Source organism: Arvicanthis niloticus, chromosome 14, assembly GCF_011762505.2.
Source record: "Arvicanthis niloticus isolate mArvNil1 chromosome 14, mArvNil1.pat.X, whole genome shotgun sequence".
NCBI lineage: Eukaryota > Metazoa > Chordata > Mammalia > Rodentia > Muridae > Arvicanthis > Arvicanthis niloticus.
Genome location: NC_047671.1, coordinates 55,179,792 through 55,206,246, shown reverse-complemented (window position 1 = coordinate 55,206,246; position 26,455 = coordinate 55,179,792). Strand labels below are relative to the sequence as shown.

Genomic DNA, 26,455 nt, shown 5'->3' with positions numbered 1-26,455 from the left:
GGCTTGTACTAGAACGAGGCTCCTGGCTCAGCTGGCCACTTTGTGAGCTAGTGAGAGAACAGAGTGACTCGGGGAAAACTGCCAGAAGCTCTCAGCTGAGAAGTCTGGAAAAGATCGAGGCAGACCTAATAGCCTTTGGCATGTTCTGCAAGCTGCTAGGGTTCCCTAAGCGCCCTCCTTCCTTCCTTGACACTAGCTGTACCAGGGAAACTACCATCTTTTCCCTGCCCTAAAGCTCTTGTTGGCCCTGCTGCTCCATAAAGTCCTAGCTCTGAAGGGGGAGCTTGGCTCCAAGTGGTTCATCTATCTTGGGCACAGGAGCAAAGGCTTTGACCCAGGGAGCCAATCAGATTTTCCATCTCGGTAACGAGGACTAAGATCTTTGTAAACTGATCAGGTGTGTGGCTGTATTCAGAAAATTGAAGAGGGGGAGGAGAGGTGACACAGACACAGTGCCATCCTCCCACCCCCAACCCCGCGACCACTGGAGGTGAGGTGGGAGGATCCCAAGACAGGAAGTAGGAAAGTACTGGGATGGGAGGAGAGATAGAGTGTGAGGTACTTAGAAATAAACTTGTGGGAAGCGGAGAGTGGCTGTGATGGTTGCCTAGGGAAGGGGCACTGAGTTCCTGGTCACTCAGGCATTAAAGGCCAAATGCCACACAAGCGTCTGCTTGTGCACCCTGGAGAACTTTTTTTATTTCTATCCAACGGCTCTACCCAACTTTGCATGAACTTGTGAAATACTTGTTTGTTGCGGGTGTTCTTGCTCTCCTACAAGTTGTCTGCTGCCTTTCTCCTTCCCTCCCAAACACCAGAGGATGTCTAGTGGGATGCACGGCTTCTCTCTGCTTCCACTACTTCCGACTTCGTTCAAAAGGTCAACTCTCTGGCAAGCCTGGCAGAATGGTACATGCTGACCCCAACCTGCGTGATGGACTCTGCCCAAGACGGCAAGGTCCAAACCCTGAATGAAGCTTGGGGATTGCAGTGCTGATGTGTTCATTGCCGGGGAGTCATGCAGCCCTGGCAGGCTGCCTGGAGGAGATCCTTACACTTCCTCTGGAGAGCCCGTTTAGACCTCCCGGGGACTCTGCATGGTGCTTGCTCTGTGCTAGCAGCCAGCAGTACGTCAAGGGTGTTGAGCCCTTTTTTTTTTTTTTTTTTTTTTTTTTTTTTATTTATTTTTTTTTATTTTTTTTTTTTGGTGGGTTTCTGGCAGGGAACGGTACGCCACCCTACTGCAGCTTTACTATGTCAGGCTGAGGTCCTGGGTGGAGTCAGCCTCTGATCCCCCTTGCTGAGAGTGTCTCATGAGCGCACCCATATTCAGCCAGATCTACTGTAAATATCGGAGCAGGACTTTGCGGGGTGGGAGTTGGGGAGGGGGAGGAAGGCCACTTGTGATTTCCAGAGCAGACCCTTGAACTCACCTTATGGGAAGAAAGACATACTAAGGAAAAGGAAGCATTTGAAAGTCGGTGAGAAATGCTGTGGTCTGAAACATTTCAGCTCAGGATCGGAATCGCACCATGTTAAATGCCCTGCCTTTGACTACCACGATCTGATTTCTACCCGGTGGTGTATGGCATAAGCGAACTTCTTAAGGAACACCATTTTCACTTGCCGCCATCGCTTCTGCTGGTCTCCTCTTCTCATTGCTGAGTTGTTTGATGGCGTAAACGCAGCTCAGTTCACTATCCATTTACTAGGTCTTGGTTTCTATTAAATGCAGATGCTAGAGCACTAGTGTGTAGGGTTTGGGGGAGGCATACATTTTCATTTCTCTTAGGTAAATAGCTAGGAAAGGGTTTGATGAATCATGCAGTGATTTCATGTTTACGGTCACACCACATTTGAAAGGTCAAAATGTTTTCCAGATGGCTATACAAATATATGCATGCCCACTGTGATGCACAGCTGGTCTACTTAGCTTTTATTTTCATTAGATGTTGTCATTTGTTTTTATTTTTTATTTCATTATTTTTATAGAGTGCATGTGTGCGCAAATGCATGTGTGTAGAAGCCAGAGGACAGCCTCGGCCAACAGAAGACAATATGGGTACAGCATATATATATATATATATATATATATATATATATATATATATATATATTCTTTCTATCTATCTATCTATCGAGAGAGAGAGAGAGAGAGAGAGAGAGAGAGAGAGAGACAGACAAAGTCTTTCACTGGTTTAGAACTTTGACTAGGCTGACTGGCTAGTGAACCCTGTGAATCTGCTTGTCTCTACACCGACAGCTCAGGGATAACACGTTCGTGCCACCCCACCCACCCAGTTTTATATCAGATCATCAGGCTTGCAAAGCAAGTCCTTTACTAACTGAGCCATTTCCCTAGCTCCAATATGCAATGAAATATTGTCTCAAAAAATCCCCCCAAACTGGGTTGAAGAGATGGCTCAGCAGTTAAGAACACAGGTTTAATTCCCAGCACCGACAAAGTGGTTCACAGCCATCTGCAACTCCAGGCCCCCTTCTGGTCATCACAGGTACTGCATTACTGCATCCATGTGATGCATATACATGCAGGCAAGCTAAACATCTATACACTTAATATTAAAATAGACATTAATTTAATGTGCCCAACAAACAAGCAACAATAACAAAAAGCTATAACTGAAGTAGCCTGAAGGAAAGAAGGCAGGCACATGGTGGCTACCCCAGCCCTTTATGCAGCAGACCTCATTCTGTTAGATCCTCCCAAAAGCTGTGCCAATAAGGAAACATCTCCTATCTCAAGACTTTTGATTGAATACATTAAGTTTCTATTATGGCTTTAATGAAACTGCAGACTGAAGTAATAAAGATGGAAACTTGTCCAGATGCCAACGAGAGACAGCTAGTCCATCTGTGTGCATATGTGGTAAATTCCACCCTACTTATGATCTTCACAGTAAAGAAAATAGAAAGACATGAGGCAGTGTGTGCATGGCCCACCTTAGACACAGCTCTGCTGTCAGGCATCAAGGACAGGAGTGGGCTTTGACTCCTGCAGACAAAGAAGGTGTTCAGAAATGGAAGGGTTAAGTTGTTTTCAGTTGCCTCAGGACATGCAGAAGTATTTAATGTGGTTTTCAAGTTTCAGAAAGGGAAGAGAACAGCTTTAAAACATATCCTTTAAACATATTCTTCAAGGTGGACTTCATTATTGTAACACCAAGAAGTCTCCTTCTCCATCTTCCCCCTCTTCTTTTCTCCTTTTCTTCTAGTCTCTCTTTGTCTCTCTCATGATTTCTCTCTCCTTTATGTAAACTGTGTTAGAGGTAGAATCTCTGAGGCGTGACTGGGTCGTCAGGGTCCGCTTCCAAGGACTAACAGATGAAGGGATTGCTGAGAGACCAGCTTTGTCATATAAGTGAGCCTCTCCCAGCACGCTTGCTCTGTCTGGCCACATTACAGTGCAGCATGAGCCTCCCACCCAATGTCAGCACTGTACTCTGGGACTTACCAGCTGCCAGAACCATGCATCAGATTGTGATGGTTAACATTGGTTTTCAATGCAACAGGATCTGGAACCAGCTATAAGACAAACTTTAGGCGTGTCTATGAAGGAGTTTCTAGACTAGGTTAACCGGGATGGGAAGATCCATCCTAGGTGTGTGCTGCTGTTCTGTGGCCTGTAACCTGGACTGAGCAGGAAGAGGAAGTAAGCTGAGCATCAACACCCATCTTTCTTTGCTTCCTAACTGTGCATGCAATGTGACCACTGCTTCCGGCTCCTGCTGCCATGCCTTCCCTACCGTGATGGACTGTACCCTCAAAACTGAGCAAGGAGGACTGGAGAGATATAGCTCAGTGGTTAGAAGCACTGACTGCTCCTCCAGAGGACAGGGGTTTGATTCCCAGCACCCACATGGTGGCTCATAGCCATCTGTAATTCCAGCTCCAAGGAATCTGATAATGTCTTCAGGCACCAGTGACTCAAGAAAAAGGGATGCACAGTCACACACTCAAGCAAAATACACATAAAATAATATAACAAAAACTTTTAAAAATGTTGAGCCAAAATGAGTCTTTTTTTTTTTCTTTAAGTTGTAACTTAGGGTTTTAATGCTGTAAAGAAACACCATGACCAAAGGCAACTCTTATAAAGAAAAACATTTAAATTGGGCTGGCTTACACTTTCAGATGTTTAGTTCATTATCATCATGGCATGTAGTGAAAATTTTGGTTTCTTTAAAACCTCAGTTATGTTATATGATTGTGCTTTTGTTTTAATCCCAGGTATGGGATATGGGCTGCTTCAGATTGCACACAGACGCTAACTATGATTTGTCTCGTGCTCTAGGAGGGGCGTGACTTTTGCCAGCAGCAGATAGTTTACATTTGGAATTCTGGGGACTCTTGAGAGGGTATAAACGGGAGAACCCTGAGAGGGCCTGAGGCAGCTGCTGCTGCTGCTGCTGCTGCTGGTTTCTGCTGTTGAGTTTGCTGCCTTTGCTATTGCTGGATTTCTGGATTTCTGGACTGCTGGATTTCTGGATTTCTGGACTGCTGGATTTCTGGATTTCTGGACTGCTGGACTGCTGGACTGGTGGTTGGAGATATCCTGACAATGAAGACTGGACTTGCTCCTAGAAACTTTAGGACCCAACCCCAAGTGGCTTGAGATAGAATGATGCTATCCACCTGTAGACTGGGCCTTCCACATCAGTTAATGTAATCAAGGCAATCCCCTACCTAATCTGGACAGTCCCCCACTGAGACTCCCTTCCCAAATGACCCTAGATCACGCCAAGTTAACAATTAAAACTATCCATCACAGCTATATTGAAGAGTTTCCTAAAGGTCACAGGCAAAGAAACAGACGAAAGTATCCCACCGTATCATGGGACAGAATGACACTTATTAGTGAATATGGTGATATCAGTATATTCTTCTTCTTTCTGTGACAAAATGCTGAAAGAAAATGGCTTATGGAGGGGTACATGATACAGCTTACTTCATCTTGGCTCACATATGCAGTGCAGAGGTCATCATGGAGGAGGGGGCATGAGGCAGCTGGTCTCGTCATGTCCAGTCAGGAAGCAGAGAGAGATGGATGCTGGTGCGTGGCTCTCTTTCCCCTCTTCAGTCAGCCCATGACCCCAGGACAGGGAGTAGTGCCCCGCACATTTACAGTGGGCCATCTCATCTCAAGGAACTCAATCTGAAAACTCCCTCACAGACAAGTCCTGAGGCTTCTGCTTGATTCTAGATCCTGTTAATGTCACTATCCACCACCATAGGTATCAGATAAGCCTTACTGTATTTTCTTTCATTCCTTTTTCTTTACCTCCTTCCTTTCCCCCTCCGAATATTCTTTCCCGTTTCCTCAACTCACGTGTGTGTGTGTGTGTGTGTGTGTGTGTGTGTGTGTGTGTAATTATTTTAGACTAGGTTTCACTGTTATAGTTTTGGCTGTCCTGGAGCTCACTAGGCTGACTTTGAACTCAGAGATCCATGTGCCTCTCTCTGCCTGCTGAGCGCTGGGATTAAAGGTGTGCTTCACCACACCTGGCTATGTACATGTTAATGTAAATCTTAGATAGCCAATAATGAGTTAAATAAACTGCTCTATCAGAGGACAGGAAGACAGACAAAACTGGGGTCTCAGCCCACAGCTGCCCTCAAACTCACCATCCCTCTTGCCTCAGCTTGACCAGTGCTGGAATTAGAGGCATGGAACGCCATGCTCTGCTTACACACACACACACACACACACACACACACACACACACACACACACACACACACACACAAACACACGGGGTGGGGGGTGGCCTACACTGGCCACCCAAACACATATTCCATGGTGTCTGACACAGAGCTTCTGTTATAGAGCAAGCCCCAAGAGGCTGTTGTCTTTCTTTCTGGGCTTTGCTTGGTGAAGAGGCCAGAGATAAATGAGGCCGGGTCCAAGATGCCCTATAGTCTTCCAAGGAGTCCTGGAGATGCACTGCAGACTGAGCAGTGGGCGTGGCTATTCTCTAGGGATCAGGCTAGCAGAGGAGAGCGGAATGGGTGCTTTAGCCTCCAATGGCTAGTTACTGCCCCACTACAGTGTGCTTAGGCTGTGCTTTGGTCCTAGGTGTGATCTGAGCTCCCCTTCACGGGCCTTAGAACCACAACCTTCCGTGCCTAGTGCGCTACTAGGCCCCTCCTAGCAGTGGGCGAAGCGGTCTCCGCCAGGCGCCCCCTGGCTGCGCGCCGGGCGCTGAGTCAGCTGTGAGTCAGTGTCCCCAGACCGCGTCACGTCCTGCTCCAGGGGGACACAGAGGTCTGGAAAGAAGCAAAGGAGGAGCAGGGTTACCCATTAACCAACTAGTTGCCCCAGCCACTTTCTCGGAAGTCAGGCCTGCGCATTTCTTGCCGTGTCCCCTCATCGGCAGGCAGCGCGGGTCAGACAGCCTTGGTGACCCAGGTTTCTGGTGAAAGTCCTTCAAATTTTCCTCAGCCCGCAGTGAGAAATGTTTTACATTGCAACAACGTTTCACACGCACAAAAAGATCCTCTTTAGTTCTATTTCTTCTTTTTAATTATCATGCACTATAAATTATGTCTTTATAACTTATTAATAGGTTGTAACCTGTAGACTAGGCTCTACAAGCTCATTCCCCGCTTCCTCCCCCTGCTCTCAGCCCAGGCTGACCTAACTTCCTAGGTTACCAAGGGATGACCTTGAACTTCAGTACCTCCTGGATCCGCTGTCTTATGCTCGCTGGGGGTGGAACCCAGGGCTTTATACATTCTGTTAATTCATTTACATCCCTAACCCTGCTCTCTTGTCCTTTTTTTCAGAGCTGAGGACCGAACCCAGGGTCTTGCGCTTGCTAGGCAAGTGCTCTACCACTGAACTAAATCCCCAACCCCCCAACCCTGCTCTTGACCATGAGATGGACCCCAGACCTGCAGAAGCAATAAGTACTTGTTTGTGTTGGTTTGATGCACAGGGGATCCTGGTGAGTGGTGCTATAAAGAGGACTTTAAAAAATTTTTTTAAAAACAATTATTTTAAACATTTATGAGCATGAGTATGCTGTCTTCAGACACACCAGAAAATGGTAGCAGACCTCATTACAGATGGTTGTGAGCCACCATGTGGTATCTGGAAATTGAACTCAGGACCTCTGGCAGAGCAGCCATCTCTAAATTAAAGGGGTAAAGGTGGGTCCACCATCACCTGGCAAGGACCTATTTTCTTATACACTTTGTTGCCATTTGGATGTTAGTTACGCATGTATTGCCCAACCATTTAAGTTTAATAAAGCACTTCAAACCTACAAAGGGAGGCAGAAACAATGCACCCTAGAGACATTATCCATTAATCCTTCACTCGTGTTTCCGCTCTCTACTCAGGCAGGGGTAACCTTCTTGGATGAATGCGCCCTTCTATGCAATAAAACTCTGGCACCCTGATTTCAGAAAGGAATTCCCCCTTGGGTCATGCTCCGTGGTTCTGAAGAACTCTGTGCCTCTGAATGGACAATCTGAAGTGCTGGTTGGCTTGTCCTGGAGGCGCCCACCTGGTCTGGATGAAGATAGCTTCCTGGGATCCCCTCATTGGCTGTACCCTGTTATTTTATCTCCTAAATGAAAGTCTCAACCCCATCTTTGGCTGTTAGCCACAGCCCTGGGTCATGTGATCATCTATGGGGTTTTTGGAGACGATGAACAGCTATGCCATGGGCAGCCTTCTATATCTGGACTCTGTCTGTGAACCCTCCATATGTGTTACTGGATGGGATTCCTTCAACTCAGGGGAGTGAGGGACACATTAAGTTAAATTTAAAATTATTCGTACCAATCATATCTTCTCTAATTGTGTAAACTCTGCTCAAAGAGGCCCTTGCTTGGCAGACTTCCTTTGTTGTGGTGGCTGGGCAGCTTAAAGATATATGACATGCGCCGGGTGGTGGTGGCTCACGCCTTTAATCCCAGCACTTGGGAGGCAGAGGCAGGCGGATTTCTGAGTTCGAGGCCAGCCTGGTCTACAGAGTGAGTTCCAGGACAGCCAGGAATACACAGAGAAACCTTGTCTCGAAAAAACAAACAAACAAACAAACAAACAAAAAAAGATACATGATATGGTGAGTTTGGGCCACGGGTGCTCCTTGAACTGCATCAGACTCTTACTAAAAAGCAGAGGAGTTTTTGTTTGTTTGTTTGTTTTGTTGTTGTGTTTAGGTGTGACTTTAACTAGCATTTTTGCAATAGTCACTGTGATAACTTTTGGCACCTGCTTTTGTTAATACTACTGGGCAAGAATAAGAGACTACTACTACAATTTCTGAGCCAGATTTGAAGCAAGTTTTATAAAATACTGGCCAGGATGATAGATGTCGGCTGAATCCATACCCAAGGCTATACATACTTCCTGCCTTCATCCAATCAGGGCCAAGCATACATCAAGCCATACCTCCCACCTACTTATGATCAAGTCCTGTGCAATTGGGGCAACCAAGCTTGCTTACAGAAGTGAAAACACTTGGCTTGTCGTCTTATATGAACAACAACCCCAGCATTTCAGGAAGCTATCGGTCTGTCTTTGGGCAAGTGGGGCTTACAGGTTAGAGGCAGTTTTGTTTCATTCACCTTAATTTAAACTTAAAATATAACATTAGCCCTCCCACTTCCACAACGGCCCTTACCCAACAAGCGCAAGCTGCTCATTTTCCTAATCAGCTTTTTGGCAACACAAGAATGTATAGATGAGAACCAGAAGCTAAGTTAAACGCTTAGGAAATGTGGTATTGAATTTAGGAAATGCAGTATGAACTTACAACACCAGTTAACTTTAAAATGCCATGCTGGTCTTAGATATGCCTGGGTTATTCCATTAAAAAATAATGAATCTAAATAAAAATCACTTACAAAGTCAGGTGTGGTGGCTCATGGCTTTAATCCCAGGACTCAGGAAGCAGAGGCAAAAGGATCTCTGTAGATTGGAAGTCAGTCTAGTTTGCATAGATCTCTAGGACAGCCAGCACTAATCTGACATTCCCCCTTTGAAGAGTCTGGAGTTTTCAGTCCCAAGGCCACTGTGTGCCTAGCCTGTAGCACACCTGAGGTATCCTGTGTTCCCTCTGTGTAACATTACTTGCTGAGCTTCCTGCTGACTTCATCCCATTTTATGACATCTTCATGCTGACTCCGTCCTGCTTCCCCACTGCAAGCTGTATCCAAGAGGCCATGCTTCTTCATACGTTTGCCCAGCATGAGCTGTCAACATATGCAAGATCTCCTGACCCCCAACTTTCATATCTTTTTATTTTCTCATCCCTGGTCCTCTCCCTCAGGACCCTGTCACTGAAGAATTCTGGTCCAGGTCACACAACAGAAACATATTCAACTCTAACAAGATTCCACAGCACACCATCCGGTCTTGTTATCAAGCGTGGCATTCTAGTTTCAGGTCTACACACCTTAGTTCATTTCACAGCCTACAGTGGAAGAATCAGCTTCTTCGGTTTGTGAAAAGCTGGGGCGAGCTCATCCTGTCTAAATGGAAAACTGAAGTTTTCAAGTTACGTTTTCTAAAGACCTTGAAAATAGTGCTATGTTTTTAGGGCTATTGGGGGTGGATTAGTTAATTATGTCTGAGTTACTGGAGCTAGAACCCAGGCACACTAGACAAGTGTCCACCACTGCGGTATGTTCACGACCTGTTGTTGTCTTGCGATGTAGACCTGAGCTAGCCTCAAGCTTGCCATCCTCTTGTCTTCTCCTCCTGAGTCAATTTTTCTAAACTTTTATAACATTTACTGTACTTATATTTGTGTGTCGTGCTATGCAAATGGGAGTCACAGGACAACTTGGGGGAACTGGTTCTCTCCTCCCACCCTGTGGGTTCTGAAGACTGAACTGTGTGTGGTCCTCTAGATTAGTGGTGAGTGTCTTAACTGAGTGAACCATCTTGCTAGATCAATTTGTTGTTGCTGTTGCTGTTGTTATTGTTTTGGGTTTGTTTTGTCTTTGTTTTTTGGATGGCAGGATCTCATGTATCCCAGGCTGGCCTTGAACTTATTACGTAGATGAGCGTGAACTTTGGATCCTCTTGCTTCTATATCTATAATGTTGAAATTACAGGTATGTGCACCACACCCAGCTAACATGCTGCTGTGTATAGAATCCTGGACTTTATCCATGCTAGGCAAGCATTATAGGCAAACATTATAGGCAAGCATTACACCAGCTGAGTCACATCTCCAGTCCTCAGGGTTATTTATTTATTTTTTTAAGAGCTAAGGGCCAAGTGAAATCAGAGTAAGAGATCGTAAACCAGAGTGTTCTTGCCTTTCCTTATTCATCAGCCCCAAATTTCTTTCTTTTTTTTTTTAATAAAAAAAAATTGTATTTACTTAGAAGCATTCAGAATGTCAACAAAACAGCCACAATTTTTTTTTTGCAATTACAGAGTGGTATTCAGTTAACAGAACAACAATTATCTTCGTATAAGCTGCATCAGAGACAACTGAAGATGGAAAAAAAACACCCCAAAAATAAAACCAAAAGAAAAGAAAAACAAAAACCAAACTACTGTCCTCATATATAACTAATTTGTGCTGTGCACCAACAAGAACCTGCTTTAAATTTCCATGCCAATTTACAACCCCCAGACTGTACCAGGCAAGGTTAGTGGCTATTGAAAATACCACCAGGACAGGGCTATCTAAAGACACATTCGGTAGTGTTAACTATACAAAAAAAGACACTGTACAGTTTAAAAACAAATCTTACACAGCCTTACATTTCAATTTTTCTTTAAAAGGAGTGAGTTGTGTATAGGGGGGTTAAATGCTTTATAGACAAGAAAAAAAAAACCGCGCTAGAACCAACTTATTCATCACCATCATCTTCTTCCTCTTTGTCTTCCTCTTCTTCCTCTTCTTCCTCATCCTCTTCATCCTCCTCTTCCTTCTTTACTTGCTCTTTTCAGCCTTGACTACCCCCTTTTTCGCTGCATCAGGTTTTTCTTTAGCTCTGTAGGCAGCAATATCCTTTTCATACTTCTCCTTCAGCTTAGCAGCCTTCTTCTTGTAGGGCTGCTTGTCATCCGCTGCAATGTTGTTCCATATCTCTCCTAGTTTCTTTGCAACATCACCAATGGATAAGCCAGGATGCTCGCCTTTGATTTTTGGGCGGTACTCAGAACAGAACAGGAAGAAGGCCGAAGGAGGCCCCCTTGGGTGCATTGGGGTCCTTGAACTTCTTTTTGGTCTCCCCTTTGGGAGGGATGTAGGTTTTCATTTCTTTTTCATAACGAGCCTTGTCAGTCTTTGCCATATCTTCAAATTTCCCCTTTTCTTTAGCAGACATAGTCTTCCACCTCTCTGAGCACTTCTTGGAGAATTCTGAGAAGTTGACAGAAGCATCTGGGTGCTTCTTCTTGTGCTCCTCCCGGCAGGTTTGCACAAAGAATGCATATGAGGACATTTTGCCTCTCGGCTTCTTAGGATCTCCTTTGCCCATGTTTAGTTGGTTTTCCTCCGCGAGGCACAGAGTCGCCCAGTGCCCGTCCAGCTCTCGCTTGCCCCGGCGCTGTCTCTATGGAGCTCAATGTCGCCCCAAATTTCTTATACCAAAGGCCCATACTCTTTAAAATAGAACTAGTTTCCTCTCTCTCTCATTTCTTCATGCATGTATCCAGCAAACACACTCAGTATATGGCAGAGACATAATGAAGAAGCAGGATGAAGATGCCGTCAAGGGAGAGTCGGTACAGAGGGTTGGTACTCAAGAATCAACAGCCCAGTGATGGAGCTGTGCGTGGTATGGATGTGTAAGGTTCTCAGGGAAGCTGAGGGCTGGGATAGGACTGGAGTATCCCTTTAAGGGTTCACAGGCAGGACTTTTAATCACTGTGAGATATTGTGTGTGGGAGTAGGGGGGGACAATGGAGTCTCTTTATGGTGTTCAGAGGTGGGCTTTTGGGAGGTAATTAGGGTTGGGGCGGTCATCAGGAGAGATATTCGTGATTGGATCTTAGAAGCTTTGTAAGAAGAGGCTACACACATACAGCGTTCTCCTTATTTCTCACCGTGTGACATGCTATGTCAGTATTAAAGGCAATTTGAGATGTAGCTCTTAGACTTTGACTCAGAATCATACGCCAAAATAATCCTGTTTACATGTTGTCAAGTTACTCTGACAGGCTACGACACTTGGAGACAGCTCAGTTGGTAACAGGCTTCCCTCATGAGCACAAGGACTTAAGTTTGACCCTCAGAACCCACAGTAAAAAGGAAGGAAGGAAGGAAGGAAGGAAGGAAGGAAGGAAGGAAGGAAGGAAGGGAGAAAGAGAGAAAGAAAAGAAAGAAAAGAAAAGGTGTGGTGGTGTGCTGGAGAGAAGAGATGGGAAAATCCCTGCAGCTGGATGTTCAGCCAGCGTAATTTATTTGGTTAGCTCCAGGCCCCAGACAGAGACAAAAAAAAAAAAAAAAAAAAAAAAAAAAAAAAAAAAAAAAAAAAAAAAAAAAAAAACCAAAAAAAAAACCAAAAACCAAACCAAAACAAAAAAAACCCAAACCAAAAGCAAACAAAAACCAAAAACAAAAAAGCAAAAAACCAAAAAACAAAAAACAAAAACAAAGCAAAGAAATTATGTGTGGGGGCTGACGTCTCTATTCTCATCTCTTGGCAGGCAGAGTCAGGTAAATTCAAAGCCAGCCTGGTCTACATAGTAAGTACCAGGCTGGCCAGGTACACACAAAAAGACCCTGTCTCACAAATAAATAAATAAATAAATAAATAAATAAATAAATAAATAAAATCCAAACTGGACTATACCTGAGGAATGACAGCCAAGGATGTCCTCTGAGCTCCACATGTGCCTACACAAAGTATGTGCTATTGCACACACACACACACACACACACACACACACACACACACACACACCAGATTGATTTGGTGGCCTTAGTAAGGACATCTTCCTGAGCCTGTTTTCTCCCCATGAAACAGAGGCAGAGATGTGCCTCCTTGGGTTGTAGTTTGTGCCTCAGGAAGCCTCCATTGATGACCTCAGCCACTACTAGTAAAGCCCCAGGACTTTGGAAAGCTTGTCCCAGAAGCTTGCAGGATGACATGAACTTTTGGCAGTCCACACTGGGCCAGCAGGCCTGAGAGGCCCTGGGTTCTGAAGAACTTGGATCTGGAAAGTAGGAGTCAGTTGGTAAGAATGACAAGGAGTTGGGCTGGAGAGATGGCTCAGTGGTTAAGAACACTTGATGCTTTTCCAGAGGACCTGGGTTCCACACCCAGTCAGCTCACTCCAGTTCCGTGAAATCTGGTACCCTCTTCTGGCCCCCAAAGGACACACGTGGTGCACAGACATGCATTCAAGCAAAACACCATTACACTTAACATAAAAATAGAGGTTAAAAATAAAAAGGATTAAAAAAAAAATGAACAGGAAGGCTGGTCTTCTACCTCAAGTAGAGTTTAAATTCAGCTTATAGAGTGAGTAGGGCTTGGTGGGTCTTGGTTCTATCCTCCTTAAACACAAGGTACCACTGGAAATGTTTCCAGGATGGAAGAGGGAGGGCAGCCAGTCTTGGAACCCTCAGTGACCTAAACACAGTTCGAATAGTAGTAGTCAAAACTGGACACCGTGAAGTTCTTGTAAGATACCTATTGGGTGACTCAGGCATCCAGCAGGGGGCTGGCATTTCTAGCCTGTGGCCCACAGTGGCCAGGCAGGTTGATGTAGGAGGGCAGCTACACCCACTTGTGTTGAGATCTTTCTAGCCAGTGTCAGGGAGAATTCTATAGATTTCTATCCTCCCTCTGAGAGAGTGTGCTGGAGAACATCAGCCACAGAGCACAAGATGGGCTAGGGCAGTACAAGTGAAGCAGGTGATCTGCCATGGACAACGTATACATATGGGGGTCCTGTGTCATGGAGATAGAGCTCGGAGTCCTGCTTCGTGGATAACTTTGCATCACTGAGGAAGTTAACCTGGCTTACGACTATAATTTCCCGATTGTCAAAGGGAGAAAATTGCACCAGTGTAAATCAACCAGGATACATAAAGTACACTGTAAGACTTTGAAATGCCATCTCACGGTTTCCTTTCAGGAAGTTAGAGGTGTTAAATGGCCTGCCCGAGTTCAACCAACGGGCAGAGCCAGGCGCCTGGTTATGAGCGCTTCCTTTGGCTCTCAGCAAGCAGGTGAGAACTGGGAACTGGCTCGGTTCCATCCGGGAATTCCACAATCAGGTGGGTCTGGTCTCCAAGCCTGACTTGAACGCCTGCACCAGGCCAGAGGAACTAACAACACAGGGGTGAGTCACCCTGGCTCACTGCAGCAGGAGACCCCTCCTCCCTGCCACTTGGGCCAAAGCCTGGTTGCCCAGCAACGAGACATAATATATATAAATAAAATACAGCTTCTTGCTTCAGGAGGGAGGCCCGATGTCTTCTTGCTTCTCCTGTCCATTTCACCCCACCTCCTAGCTTTCCCAGGATCGTTGATTCGATGGTCAAAGCCCTCACTACAACAATCGGTGGTGGATTCCTAATGGGGGGTGCAGAGTTCTGCCGGCTCCCAGTTAGATAAAGTTGCCTCAGGGTGGTGCAGAAGGGATAGGATTGGCAGGTACATTGGACTTTACTGTCTCGGTGACGGGGCGAGGGCGGTTTGGGTGGACGTGAGTGCCTGATCCTGAATCAAAAGGGCAGGAGGTGCCCCAGGCTTCTGCAGGAAATGGTGGCCATTTCCCAGGCATGGGTGGGACTTCTGCTACCATGAAAGGACCTGTCAGCAGGATCAGCCTCAGCTGGAACCTGTAAGTTTCGCCATCCACCTTGTCACTGGTGAGCCATTTTATTTAGATGCGGAATACCCGGTAGTGTGGATCCCTGGGTGGGCTCTAGCTAGTGCCCCAGTCAAGTCCGTACATGGTCACAGCCATTAGTGTATAAGCTTCTCTGAGACATCACTGATCTTGGGGAGATTTTACACACACACACACACACACACACACACACACACACACACACACACACACTCATATCTCACACACATGTGTATGTGTATGTATATGTATATCTCACTTCATAAATTTTTACAATGACTCTGTAACATTGCTTTTTGGGGTGTGTGTGGGGGGAATCAACTTTCCCATGGCTTGGTTCAGACTTTTAGGTGCACAAGTTGATGAATTTTGATATTACAGCCTTCCAGACACTGAGCATTGGTACTTTTACAGTTTCCTTCCTTGCCTTTTCTAGACAGCCCACCAGTGACCTCTAGCCATAGGTCATGTTCTAAGGAGAATTTAACATAAATGAAATCATATACAATGTAATGTTTTATCTTTTTTCTTTCATTTAGCACAATGCATTTTGTTTCTTGGCTTAATTTTTTCCATTACATTTAGATTAGTGTGTGTGTGTGTGTGTGTGTGTGTGTGTGTGTGTGTGTGCATGTATGCACCAGAGGTCAGATCAGAAGTCAGTTTCTGCCTCCATCTTGCGAGGACTGGGCTTGAACTCAGGTCCTCAGGCTTGGCAGCAAGCACCTTTATCCAGTAAGCCATCTCACCAGCCACACTGTATTTCAGCTCTGTTCAGGTTCTTGTTGGTATGTTCCTTTCTCCGCTTACTGTTATCCAACAGTTCAAACTGTTGGTGCTGTATGCGTAGGATGAAACACACGTCTTTGAATACACAGCTTCACTTTTCCTGTGGGAATGCCTAAGAGAGAAAACACTGATTCACTAGATGGGTATTAGTGTCAACTCTGTTCTAGAGATCAATGGTGCAAGCTCAGAGAGGCTGAGCAGAGGCCAGAAGTTCAAAGCTATGACTGACTTTTTCACGAGGAGTTCATTTACCCCACTGATATAATAAGGTAGGGAATTATTTTAAGTGAAAGTCTCTCTCTCTCTCTTTTATTTGGTAAATAATTGCTACACATGGACTGAATTCAACTTTGTTGCGGGTATAACGAACTGTCCCTGAGTCTGAGCGGCAACCACAGCAAGTGCACGTCGTGAGGACGTGTCTGAAGGTAATTAATGACACCCTGAGCTGAGGTCTATAGGGAATAGATGCTTTGGGTCAGCTTTGTGAAGATGACATTTGATAGTTACATTCTCCTCTTGAGAAGAGCATCTTAGTCTGGTTTTACATAGCTATAACAAAGTATCTGAGGCTAGGTAATTTATAAAGAATAGAAATGTCTTTGACTCACAGTTTGGAAGCTAGGAAGCCCCAGAGCATGCATGCTGCCAATGTTTGGTTGGTGTCTGGTAAGGGTCTTCTTATTACATAATAATAGAGCAGAGTAAAGTAGATCACAGTATTGTGTATATATATATAGTTGTTTCTTCACTTAAAAACACTATTTATTTAGTGTGTGTGTGTGTGCATGTCTTGTGCACGTGCTTGTATGAGTGCATGTGTACCATGTTAAGTGCAAGAGACAGTACAGAAGATGATGTTGCACACTCAGGAATTGGAGTTCCTTCAGTTAGAACTGGAATGGTTATATGAGCCACAATATGGGTGCTGGGGACCAAACCTAGGACCTCTAGAAGAGTGATCTGAGCCCTACTTTTTTGTTTTGTTTTGTTTTTCGGTCAAGGTCTCATGTAGCCCAGGTTGGCCTCAAAGTCCATGTTTAGCTAAGGCTGACCTTGAACATCTCATTTTCCTGCCTTCACCTCTTAAGTGCTGGGAATATAGGGGAATATAGGGGACTATAGGCACAAGCTACCACAGCCCTTTTGCATGCTGCTGGGAATTGGGTCCAGGATTTGGTGTATGCTAGGAAGCAAACATGCTACCAGTTAAGCTGCACAGTCCAGCTGCTGTCATTGTTTAAATGTTGAACATGTTCCAGACTTGACCAAAAGCAGGTCCATTAGGCTGATTTCATATCGTTTCCCCAAGCCCCTGACTTTCAAGCATTTCTTGTCTCTTGAGTATAAAAAGTTTCAAGGTGGTGTATTTTCTTGCCAGTGTTGGTCCTTTTTAGGGACAACATTCAGAAAAAAAGGTAAGGCGCCGGATGAACATGAGGCTGAGCTATCATAGCAGGGGGTGGGGGGTTCTAGGGAAAAACACATAGGCTCTTGATGGGAAGTGACGTGACCAGATGACTCGAAGCTTCTGCCCTGACTTCCTCACAGTGATGGATTATAAACTGGAGCTGTGAGCTGAAATAAACCCTTGTATCGCTGAAGTTGTTTTTTGCCAAGAAATTTATTCACAGCCACAGAAATGAACCTGGGCCATCAGGTGACTCACTCTTTCCTCATCTCTGCCTGTGTGGCTTCCCATGGTGGGCTGAAGAGAGGGCTGAGGGTCCTGCAGGTCAGAAGAGGCTGGAGTGCTGGGAGTGGGTGGGGGCTGGTGCCTTTAAGATGGCAAAGATGATCTTGGAAATGAAGCCGCAGTACTTGGAGGACCTTCGGAGATGGCAAGATGGAGGGACACTCCAGGATATTAGATAATGAATGTGTATTTATCCTGAAAGGAGGGCACCAACCAGGTGGCTTCTAGGGTCCTGAGCTCTTCTGGCTGATCCATTAGTGTCTCTGGGGCCACCAACCTTTCTCTGACACTTTTGTCTATGAGAATAACTCTGGTGATCATCTTCTTAGGTCAGGATACTTGTGAAAAGTACCTAGTGGACTGAGGTCAATGAAAGAGGGGTTGGAAGAGTCAGAGGAGAAAGAATAAGGAGTGGACTGGCTACTTTATGTCAGTTTTACACAACCTAGAGTCATTGGAGAGGAAGGAGCCTCAATTGAAAAGATGCCTCCATAAGATCTGACTGTAAGGCATTTTTAAAATCAGTGATCAGGGCTGGAAAGATGGCTCAACCATTAGGAACACCTCGCTGCTCTTCCAGTGGTCCGGGGTTCAATTCCCAGCACCCACATGTCAGCTTAGAACTGTCTGTAACTCCAGTTTCAGGGGATCTGACACTCTCACACAGACATACATGCAAGCAAAATACCAATGCACACAAAATTAAGTCTTTAAAAAATACTAAAATTAGTGACCAATGGAAGAGGGTCCAATAGTGGGTGGGGCCATCGCTGGGTTGGTGGTCCTGGGTGCTATAATAAAAGCAAGCCGAGTAAGCCATGTGGAGCAAGCCAGTAAGCAGCACCCCTCCATGGCCTCTGTGTCAGTATCTGCCTCCAGGTACCTGCCCTGCTTGAGTTCCTGTCTTGACTTTCCCCAATACTGAACAATAATTTGGACGCACACGTCAAACAAGCCCTTTCTCTCTTATTTACTTTTGGTCACTGTTTCATCACATAATAGCCTAACCAGAACAGAGAAAGAATAAACATACGTGTAAACAGAGGAAAAGCAAGGAAGAATAATTCCCACTTTACTGCTGAGTCATAGAAACTAGAAGTGTAGACCTCCAGACCCCTAAGAGAAAAAGCTGCAAAGGTCCAAGGAAGCCCGCAGCACACAATCAGTGTCTCGGGTACAGAGTCATCATTAACAATTTTTAAATCGACTTTTAACTGGTTTTTTTAAAAAAAGTGTGTGCGTTGTATTGTTAGTGAGAGGTGTATGTGCTTGTCCGTGTGGATGTATGCATGTGTACACATATGTGCATGTGTGTATTCCAGGCTGGAGGCTGACATTGGGTATTGTTAGATTAGGATGTAGAAGTAAAAGATAGAACACAGCTATCGCCAAAAGCAGCATGGTTCTTTTGGTCAGAACTGAAGCGCCAATGTCTTTCTGAGGAATGGAGGCCGTGTGCAGTGGTGCTGGGGCTTTAAGTTTTGTAGGACCAGAAGGGAGGAAGGGTAGATCAGTGTGGGCTGGGGGTAATTTTCTGGCCTTAGACCTGCCTCTGAAGTTTCAGACAGGAACTATCTGTTATGACAGTTATTCTTGAGCGGTGTGTGTGGTTTCCAGGTAAGCTTTGTCAGACTGAGATATTTTTACCCTCTAGGTATATTTACTCAATTTTCCTCTTATTATTTTTTTTTTTTCGAGGCTGAAGCTCACTGACTGGTCTAGACAGGATGGCCTATGAACTCTCCAGATGCACTTGTCTGCTGCATGCCTTACCCCCAAGTGTTGGGATTGTGGGTATGCACAAATGCATTCAAGTGTGTGAATGCGCACACACGCACATGCAGACACACACACACATGCATGCACACACAGATTAAACATGTAAATTAAAAATGTAATAAAATACCTTTTTTTAAAAAAATGTGAAATGTATTAGAAAAGTACTTGACCTCTGACCTCCATGTGTTTGTGCACACCCACCTGCACACACATGAAGACATATATACCCATCACACACACATACACATACACTCTCACATACACACACCCACCACACACAGCACACACACTCACGCACACACTTCATAGACACCTATTACACACACACACTCAAACACATAACACACAGACACGCACATACACACATACACACCCATTAAACACACACACACAGAGAGAGAGAGAGAGAGAGAGAGAGAGAGAGAGAGAGAGAGAGAGACAACAACAAACCCCAAACTACCTTTCACTGAACCTGAAGTTCACTGACTGGTTTAGGCTAGATGGTCCATGAGCTCCCCAGATGCACTTGTCTCCTGCATGCCTTACCCCCAAGTAATGACCTATACCTCTTGAACATCCAGGCACCCCACAGTATGGTAATATGGTGTCATAGTTACTCTTCTATTGCTGTAAGAGACACTATGACCAAGGAAAGTTGTAAAAGAAAGCATTTCATTGGAAGCTTGATTGCAGTTTCAGAACATGAGTCCATGACTACCATGACGGATGTGTGGGAACAGGATAGGAGAGCATGGTGCTGGGGCAATCAATAGTGAAGTGCTTCTATCTGACCCACAAGCATGTAGCAACAATGAAGAAATGACATTCTTCTAGTGGTACACGTCCAACAAGGCCACGCCTCCTAATCCTTTTCATACAGTTCCACTAACTGGGACCAAACACTCAAACATATGAGCCTATGGGGACCAGTCTCATTTAAACCACTACACATAAACATTGTTTAAAAATCATTTTTGGTGTTTTTTGTTTGTTTGTTTTCCAAGATAGAGTTTCTCTGTGTATCCCTGGCTGTCCTAGAACTTACTCCGTAGACCAGGCTGGCCTCGAACTCATAGAGAGATCTGCTTGCCTCTGCCTCCTGAATGCTGGGATCAAAGGTGTGCACTACCACTGCCCAGCAGCAATTACATTTGTTAAGGACAATATCCTAACCATAACACCCCCTCCCGAGTCCTCTAAATGCAAGTCTTTATCACAGTGCAAAATCTGATCATGCCATCTCTATAGTTCCAAAGTCTTAAACTCATACCAGCAAGATCTCAACCTCCAGAGTCCAAGTTTGTTAATCCAAATCAAATGATCTGTTTCCAGCATCAATGATGGCATGGGGACAGTGGCCATTTCTATTCCAAAAGGCAGAAGAAAGGAGTAAAGTGACTCAAAGCAAGTATGAGGCCCAGCAGTGGGGGTGTAAGTGGTGAAGCTGGAATATAGTTCTCCCTTCCTGATAGTACCTTTTGGGCAGTGCACCTAGGGCTGGGCCTCTGGGCTGTCAGGCAGCCCCACTCCTAGGACCTTGCCAGGCTCATCCTTCATGGCTGCTTTCTGGGATTGGAACTGCACATTGGAGTGTGCAGATTGTCCCGATTAGTGGCAGCAGCACTCTGAGGTAGCAGCACCTCAGTGGTCATTCTACTCTATGAAACGTTTTTTTTTTTTTTTTTTTTTTTTTTTTTTTTTTTTTTTTCCTGTCACAGATAGCTATCCCTCTAAGTGCTGACATTTTATAAATCTCCCCCACCTTGAAAAACTTCCACATAAAGGAATTCAGATCTTTTAATTTCCCCTGTCCGGTAATAAAACTTTAATGAAAACATTTTAATTTTCCCCACTTGGTAAAAGTCCTGTGTAAGGCCCAGGTAGCTGTGTTCTGGGAACTTGATGGCCTCGAGTGGCCTACCCCTTTCCTTCATTTCCTTTGCCCAATTAGAAAGTGAAACAAAACAAGTCAGTGGCAGAAGTCGAACTACAGACAATGGGGAAAAGTCGGAGTCATCATGTGAGTTAGAGTAAAATCTAAAAGAACTTCCTACCCTGGTATCCTTGCTAGCTTGCTTTGGGTCCTGGCATACCCTTTGCCTTGCCCAGTTATTTTCCTTGTATTCATGTGCATCTTTGTGTGATTCATACAATATCTGTTTCCAGCACTGCTCTGGCAGCTCCTAAGAGAACCTTCTATCAAGAGTTTCATGTGGTGGCTTCATGCCCTGTGCTACCAATCTACTCAGTACATCCTCTGAAATCTAGACAGAGGCCACCATGCCCTCTGAGCTCTTGTATTTGCACCCTGCAGAATTTTAGCATCACGTGGATGTAGACACTGGCAAAAATCTGCTCCCTCCCGCACCCGGGCTGCCTGAGCCACATGATTGGAGCAGCTGGCATTCCGTCCTGGGATTTGATGAACTGAGTCTCAAGGCAGCTTGGAGGCAGTGAGCCCTTCTGTTCTTGTGGCTCCACCATTCTGAACTTGGCGTAGGAAGAGGAGCTTTGATGTCTGAAGAGCTGCAAGGACCTCTTCTCCTGATGCAGAAGAAAAGATGGCTTTTGAATTGACATTTACCTCTTAAATAAAGGGGTAGCATGGCCACTCTCTTAGCATTCCCCAGTGAGCATGCTTCTCGCTCCTCGCATGCCAGTCTGAAAAGTTTCATTTTACTTATCAATGACATCTTTAGGTCATTCCTTTGCTCTTATATCTCAGCTTAAGTGGTTAAAGGCAACTGCAAACATGACAGCCTGATCCCCAGAGCCCACTAAACATGCAATTAAAAAGGAAAGCAAGGAAGGAAGGAAGGAAGGAAGGAAGGAAGGAAGGAAAGAAGGAAAGACTGGCTTTGTAATTCTGGCTCTAGAAAGGAGGACTTGGGCACATTCCTGGGGCTCACTGGACAGGCATTCTAGCCTACTTGGGGAGTGCCAATGAGAAATCTTTCCCTATCCCATAAAAACAAACAAACAAATAAAACTAGGTGGTTGGTGTCTGAAAAATGAAGCTTGAGACTATTCTCTGGTTTTTATAGGCACCACCACACATGTGCCAACCCACACATATACACATATGAACATGTATGTACACAACCCACACATATGAATATGCAATTACATAAATACTACTATGACCAAAATAACTATGTAGCCCTCTCACATTTTGCTCACAAATTTATTCCACCAGAAACTTATTCCAACTTCAATAAAGATACAGGGCACATGATACAACAACATTTTTGTTCCTCTTTAACAAGGAAGATTCTAATGCCTACTTCTGAGCAGTTACTCCTTATTTCCACTTGTTACACCGTCAGAATGTCTACCACTCTCCATACTTCTCTTGGCATTCTGGGCATAACCGTTGAAGTAATTGCTAAGGAGCATCAAGCTTTCCCAGCCACACCTTGTTCATTTCTTTGTTCCTCAGCATTTCAGGTACTTTCATAACTATAGCAACTACCCCACTCTTTGTGTTAGAAACAAAGAATAGTCTTGTGATACAGAGGAAAACAGACCAAATAAAAATTGTTTGACAGGGCAATTTGTGTGTGTGTGTGTAAAAGTACATTAGAACCTGAATGACCTACTTTTATACACCAGTGATAAAACACCATGACCAAGGCAACTTATAAATGAAAGCTTTTAATTGGGTTTTTGGTTTCAGAGGGCTATATTCCATGATGGCAGAGCACATGTAAGAGGCACAGTAGCAGAAACAGCTGAGGGCTCACATCTCACACAGCAAGCAGGAGACAGAGAGAAAATGGAAATGGCATGAGTCTTTTGAAGCCTTAAAGCTTGCTCCAAATGAAACACCTCTTCCAATAAGGCCACACCTCCTGATCCTTCCCAAACAGTTCCACCAACCGGAACCAAGTAGTCAAACATATGAGCTCAGGGGGTCATTCCCATTCAAGCCACCACATTTCACTCTCTAGTACCCTTAAGCTCCCCCCATATCATAATGCAAAATGCATTTAGTCCAACTCCAAAAGTCACCATAGTCTTTTGCAGTCTCAGCATAGTTTAAAAGTCCAAAGTCTCTTCTGAGACTCAAGACTACTGTAAAATCCAAAAGCAATTTACATACTTCTAACACACAGTGCCATAGAATATACATTACCACTCCAAAAGGGAGGAATAATGGCATATTGAGAAATACTGGATTAAAGAAAAACCAAAACCTAGCAAGGCAAATCCAAATCCCGTAGCTTCCTGAGTGATGTTTAAGGGCATAAATAGCTCTGCCTTTCCAACTTTGCTGCCTGTAACATTCTTCTCTCTCAGGCTGGTTCCACCTCTTACATGTAGCTCTCATTGGTAGATATCCTGTGGCTATGACACCGTTAACATCTTGGGGGCTCCAGTGCAATCCAGGAGTAACTTTTACAGTTTTACGAAACAGCTTCTTAAGGCCTCCATGCAGAGGCTAGCCTGCTACTTAGGGCCTCACATCTTAACCTTAGTGGTAACCTTAGGGTCCTTCGTGACTCTAAAGCCAAAATCATGTGAACAACGTTGCCATGTTTGGCTGGCTGCCTGAATTCCTTGAATCACATAGGAAATGAAAACTCCTAGCCAAGGCTACACAGAGAAACCCTGTCTCGAAAAACCAAAAAAAAGAAAAAAAAAGAAAAAAAAAAAAAGAAAGAAAGAAAGAAAGAAAGAAAGAAAGAAAGAAAACTCCTTAGGACTTTTCCTTTCACAAGTTGGAAGCTTATCTGGGTAGAGTCTTCCCTGAGGGCTATCCCCTACTCCCTCAATTTCATTCAGACCTGGTCTCTCCTTAATCTCTTGTAGCACAAGCCTTGGCTCCAACATTACATTTCTGACGACTTTTTTCTCATCAAATTGTACATTTGTATTTTTTTTTTTGCCCTGCTTGCTCTTTTTTTTTTTTTTTATTTTTTCTTTGTAGAAATGCATAAGTCTGATCACAAATAAGTGTGAAATAGGGCTACTGTTAGGGTATCTTGAAATCTCCTTTGCCAAATCAGTCTATTTCTTTTCAATTTAGTCTCAGGGAAAGTCTTAGGACAAATGCACAAACCAGCTACAGTCTTCACCAAAAATATCACAAGAATGGTCTCCACCCAGGTGCTAATACTGTTCTCTTCTGAAACCTTCCAGAGTCCACACTGCTCTGTCCTACCACCTTCCGAGCTCTTACTAGACAGTCTATCAAGCCCCACTTACAGAATTTAATCACCTTTCTAGTCCAAAGCCCCAGAAGTTCTCACATGGTCAGGCTTGTCTTGGCAATACTCCACTCACAGTACACACTGCCATGTTGGTTTATTTTCTGTTGCTGTGATAAAACACTATGACCAAAGCAGCTTATAAATGAAGTGTTTCAGTGGACGCACTTTCAGAGGGTTGGAGTCCATGATGGCAGAGTGAAGGCAGAGGCTGAGAGTTCACATCTTAACTAATAAGCAGGAGGCAGAGAGCACACTGGGAACAGGCAAAGTCTTCTGAAACCTCAAAGCCGCCCTCAGTGACACTCCTGCTGCAACAAGGTCACACGTTCTGATCTTTCCCAATCAAAGAATTCCACTAGATGGAGATTAGGCATTCAAACATGCGAGCTTATTAGGGCTGTTCTCATTCAAGCCACAACAGAACCCCAGCACAGCTACCAAGCACACTTGGCAAAGATGGTTTCTGTCTTTCCTTCCTTACACAGGTGATGATTCAGCCCACTGGTGGGAGCTTGACTTCACACAGAAGAAGGGAAGGTCCAGGACATATGAGTCATTTCCAAGTTACCTTTGATAAAACAGCAGCAGCAGCAGCAGCAACCACCACCACAATGACCACTATAATTTTGATAGAGAAAAGACTTTTTCTAGTATTTCCCTCTTCTTTATAGTTTTTTTTTCAAACTTAGCTAGCATATGCTGGCCATTTGAAGTCTCTAGAAAGAGTAAATTGTTATTTTTTAAAAAAATTAAATTTTATGTGTACAGGAATTTTCCCTGCGTGCACATTTGTGCATCACTGTGTGTTTGGTGACCGTGGAAGCCAGAGGAAGGCATCAGGTTCCCTGGACCTGGTGTTACACCTGGTTGTAAGCTGCCATGTGGATACTAGGAATTGAACCTTGGGTTCTCTGAAAAGTGGCCAGTGCTCTTAACCTCTTAGTCACTTTTTCAGCCCAAATAAATTGTTGCTATGGTAAGCGACTGCCTTCTAATGAGTTAAGAATAACCTTAGAGTCATTTAGGAACCAGCTCAGAGATCAGGGCTGGGATCACACTTTTGGCACATCTGGTCTCTGGCAGGGATGAGGCTGCCAAGAGTCCCAAGGACAGTTTTTGGCTTTGGCTAACAAGGAAACTGGCCACTTTTCTTGAACTCTCTATACTGTCCAGCCAATGTTTTCCTCTTGATCTTATTATGTCCTGCAAGAGTCATTATAGAATCAGAGCAATGGCTGAAGTTGCTTCTTCCAGATTAATTTGGGGTGTTTAGTGTGACAGTTTTGAGGTGCATCTAAATTGTCAGATATGAAGAGAAAAGGAAGTCCTTGCTTGGTGTCTGGAAAAAGATGTCAGAAGGAAGTAAAGGCAAGAGTTACTAGCCTATGCAGAGAATAGGCTAAGAATAGGAGGCTTAACATCATGTATTGAATTTTGATATTAGAAATTTTAATATATTAACTCTAAGTCTTAATATATATATATATATATATATATATATATATATATATATAAACTTGCATAAGCTTTCTAATTTTCTTTTTATTGTGATGGCTAGTTTTATGTCAATTTGACACAAGCTAAAGTTATTGGAGAGAAGGGAGCCTCAATTGAGAAAATGCCTCCATAAGATCTAGCTGTAGGCAAATCTGTAAGGCAGTTTCCTAATTCATGATTGACATGGGAGAGCCCAGCCTACTGTAGGTAGAGCCACCTCTGACCTACTTGTTCTGGGTCTTATAAGAATGCAGGCCGAGCCAGCCATGTGGAGGAAGCCAGTAAGCAGCACCCAGCCATGGCCTCTGCATCAGCTCCTGCCTCCAGGTTCTTGCTCTGAGTGAGTTCCTGCCCTGATTTCCTTCAGTGATGAACTGTGAGGTGGAAATGTAGGCCAAATAAATCTTTTCCTCCCCAACTTGCTTTTGGTCATGGTATTTCACCACGTAACCCCAACTAAGACTTTCCTTCTAGAAACATCCATCATCTTAATCTTCCATTTTTGTTTTTACAACCTTCTAACATTTTCTTTTACTTATTTGTTTTTTTCTTAATACTACGAGATATAACATCAAGATGTGAATTTATTATCTCTTTTGATAAGAAATCAAAAGAATCAGGGAAGAGTGTGTAGAAGAGAGGACTATGTAATGTTTATTCTCTCCTCATAAGGTCACG

The 26,455-nt window shown here is 44.3% G+C and overlaps 1 long non-coding RNA gene and 1 pseudogene across 2 annotated transcripts; one reads left to right on the top strand and one right to left on the bottom strand.

The window, feature by feature from the left end:
* Positions 1-373: 373 nt before the first annotated feature.
* LOC143434408 (uncharacterized) lies at positions 374-7,391 on the top strand. Of its 2 annotated transcripts, none has more exons than XR_013103881.1 (3): positions 374-490; positions 6,805-6,965; positions 7,363-7,391. It is a non-coding gene; the product is annotated as an uncharacterized LOC143434408 (long non-coding RNA). The 2 variants fall into 2 exon arrangements; XR_013103880.1 differs by lacking the exon at positions 374-490 and adding an exon at positions 6,334-6,466.
* Positions 7,392-10,725: 3,334 nt separating this feature from the next.
* Positions 10,726-11,560, bottom strand: LOC117720175 (high mobility group protein B1 pseudogene; annotated as a pseudogene).
* Between the last annotated feature and the right edge of the window lie 14,895 nt (positions 11,561-26,455).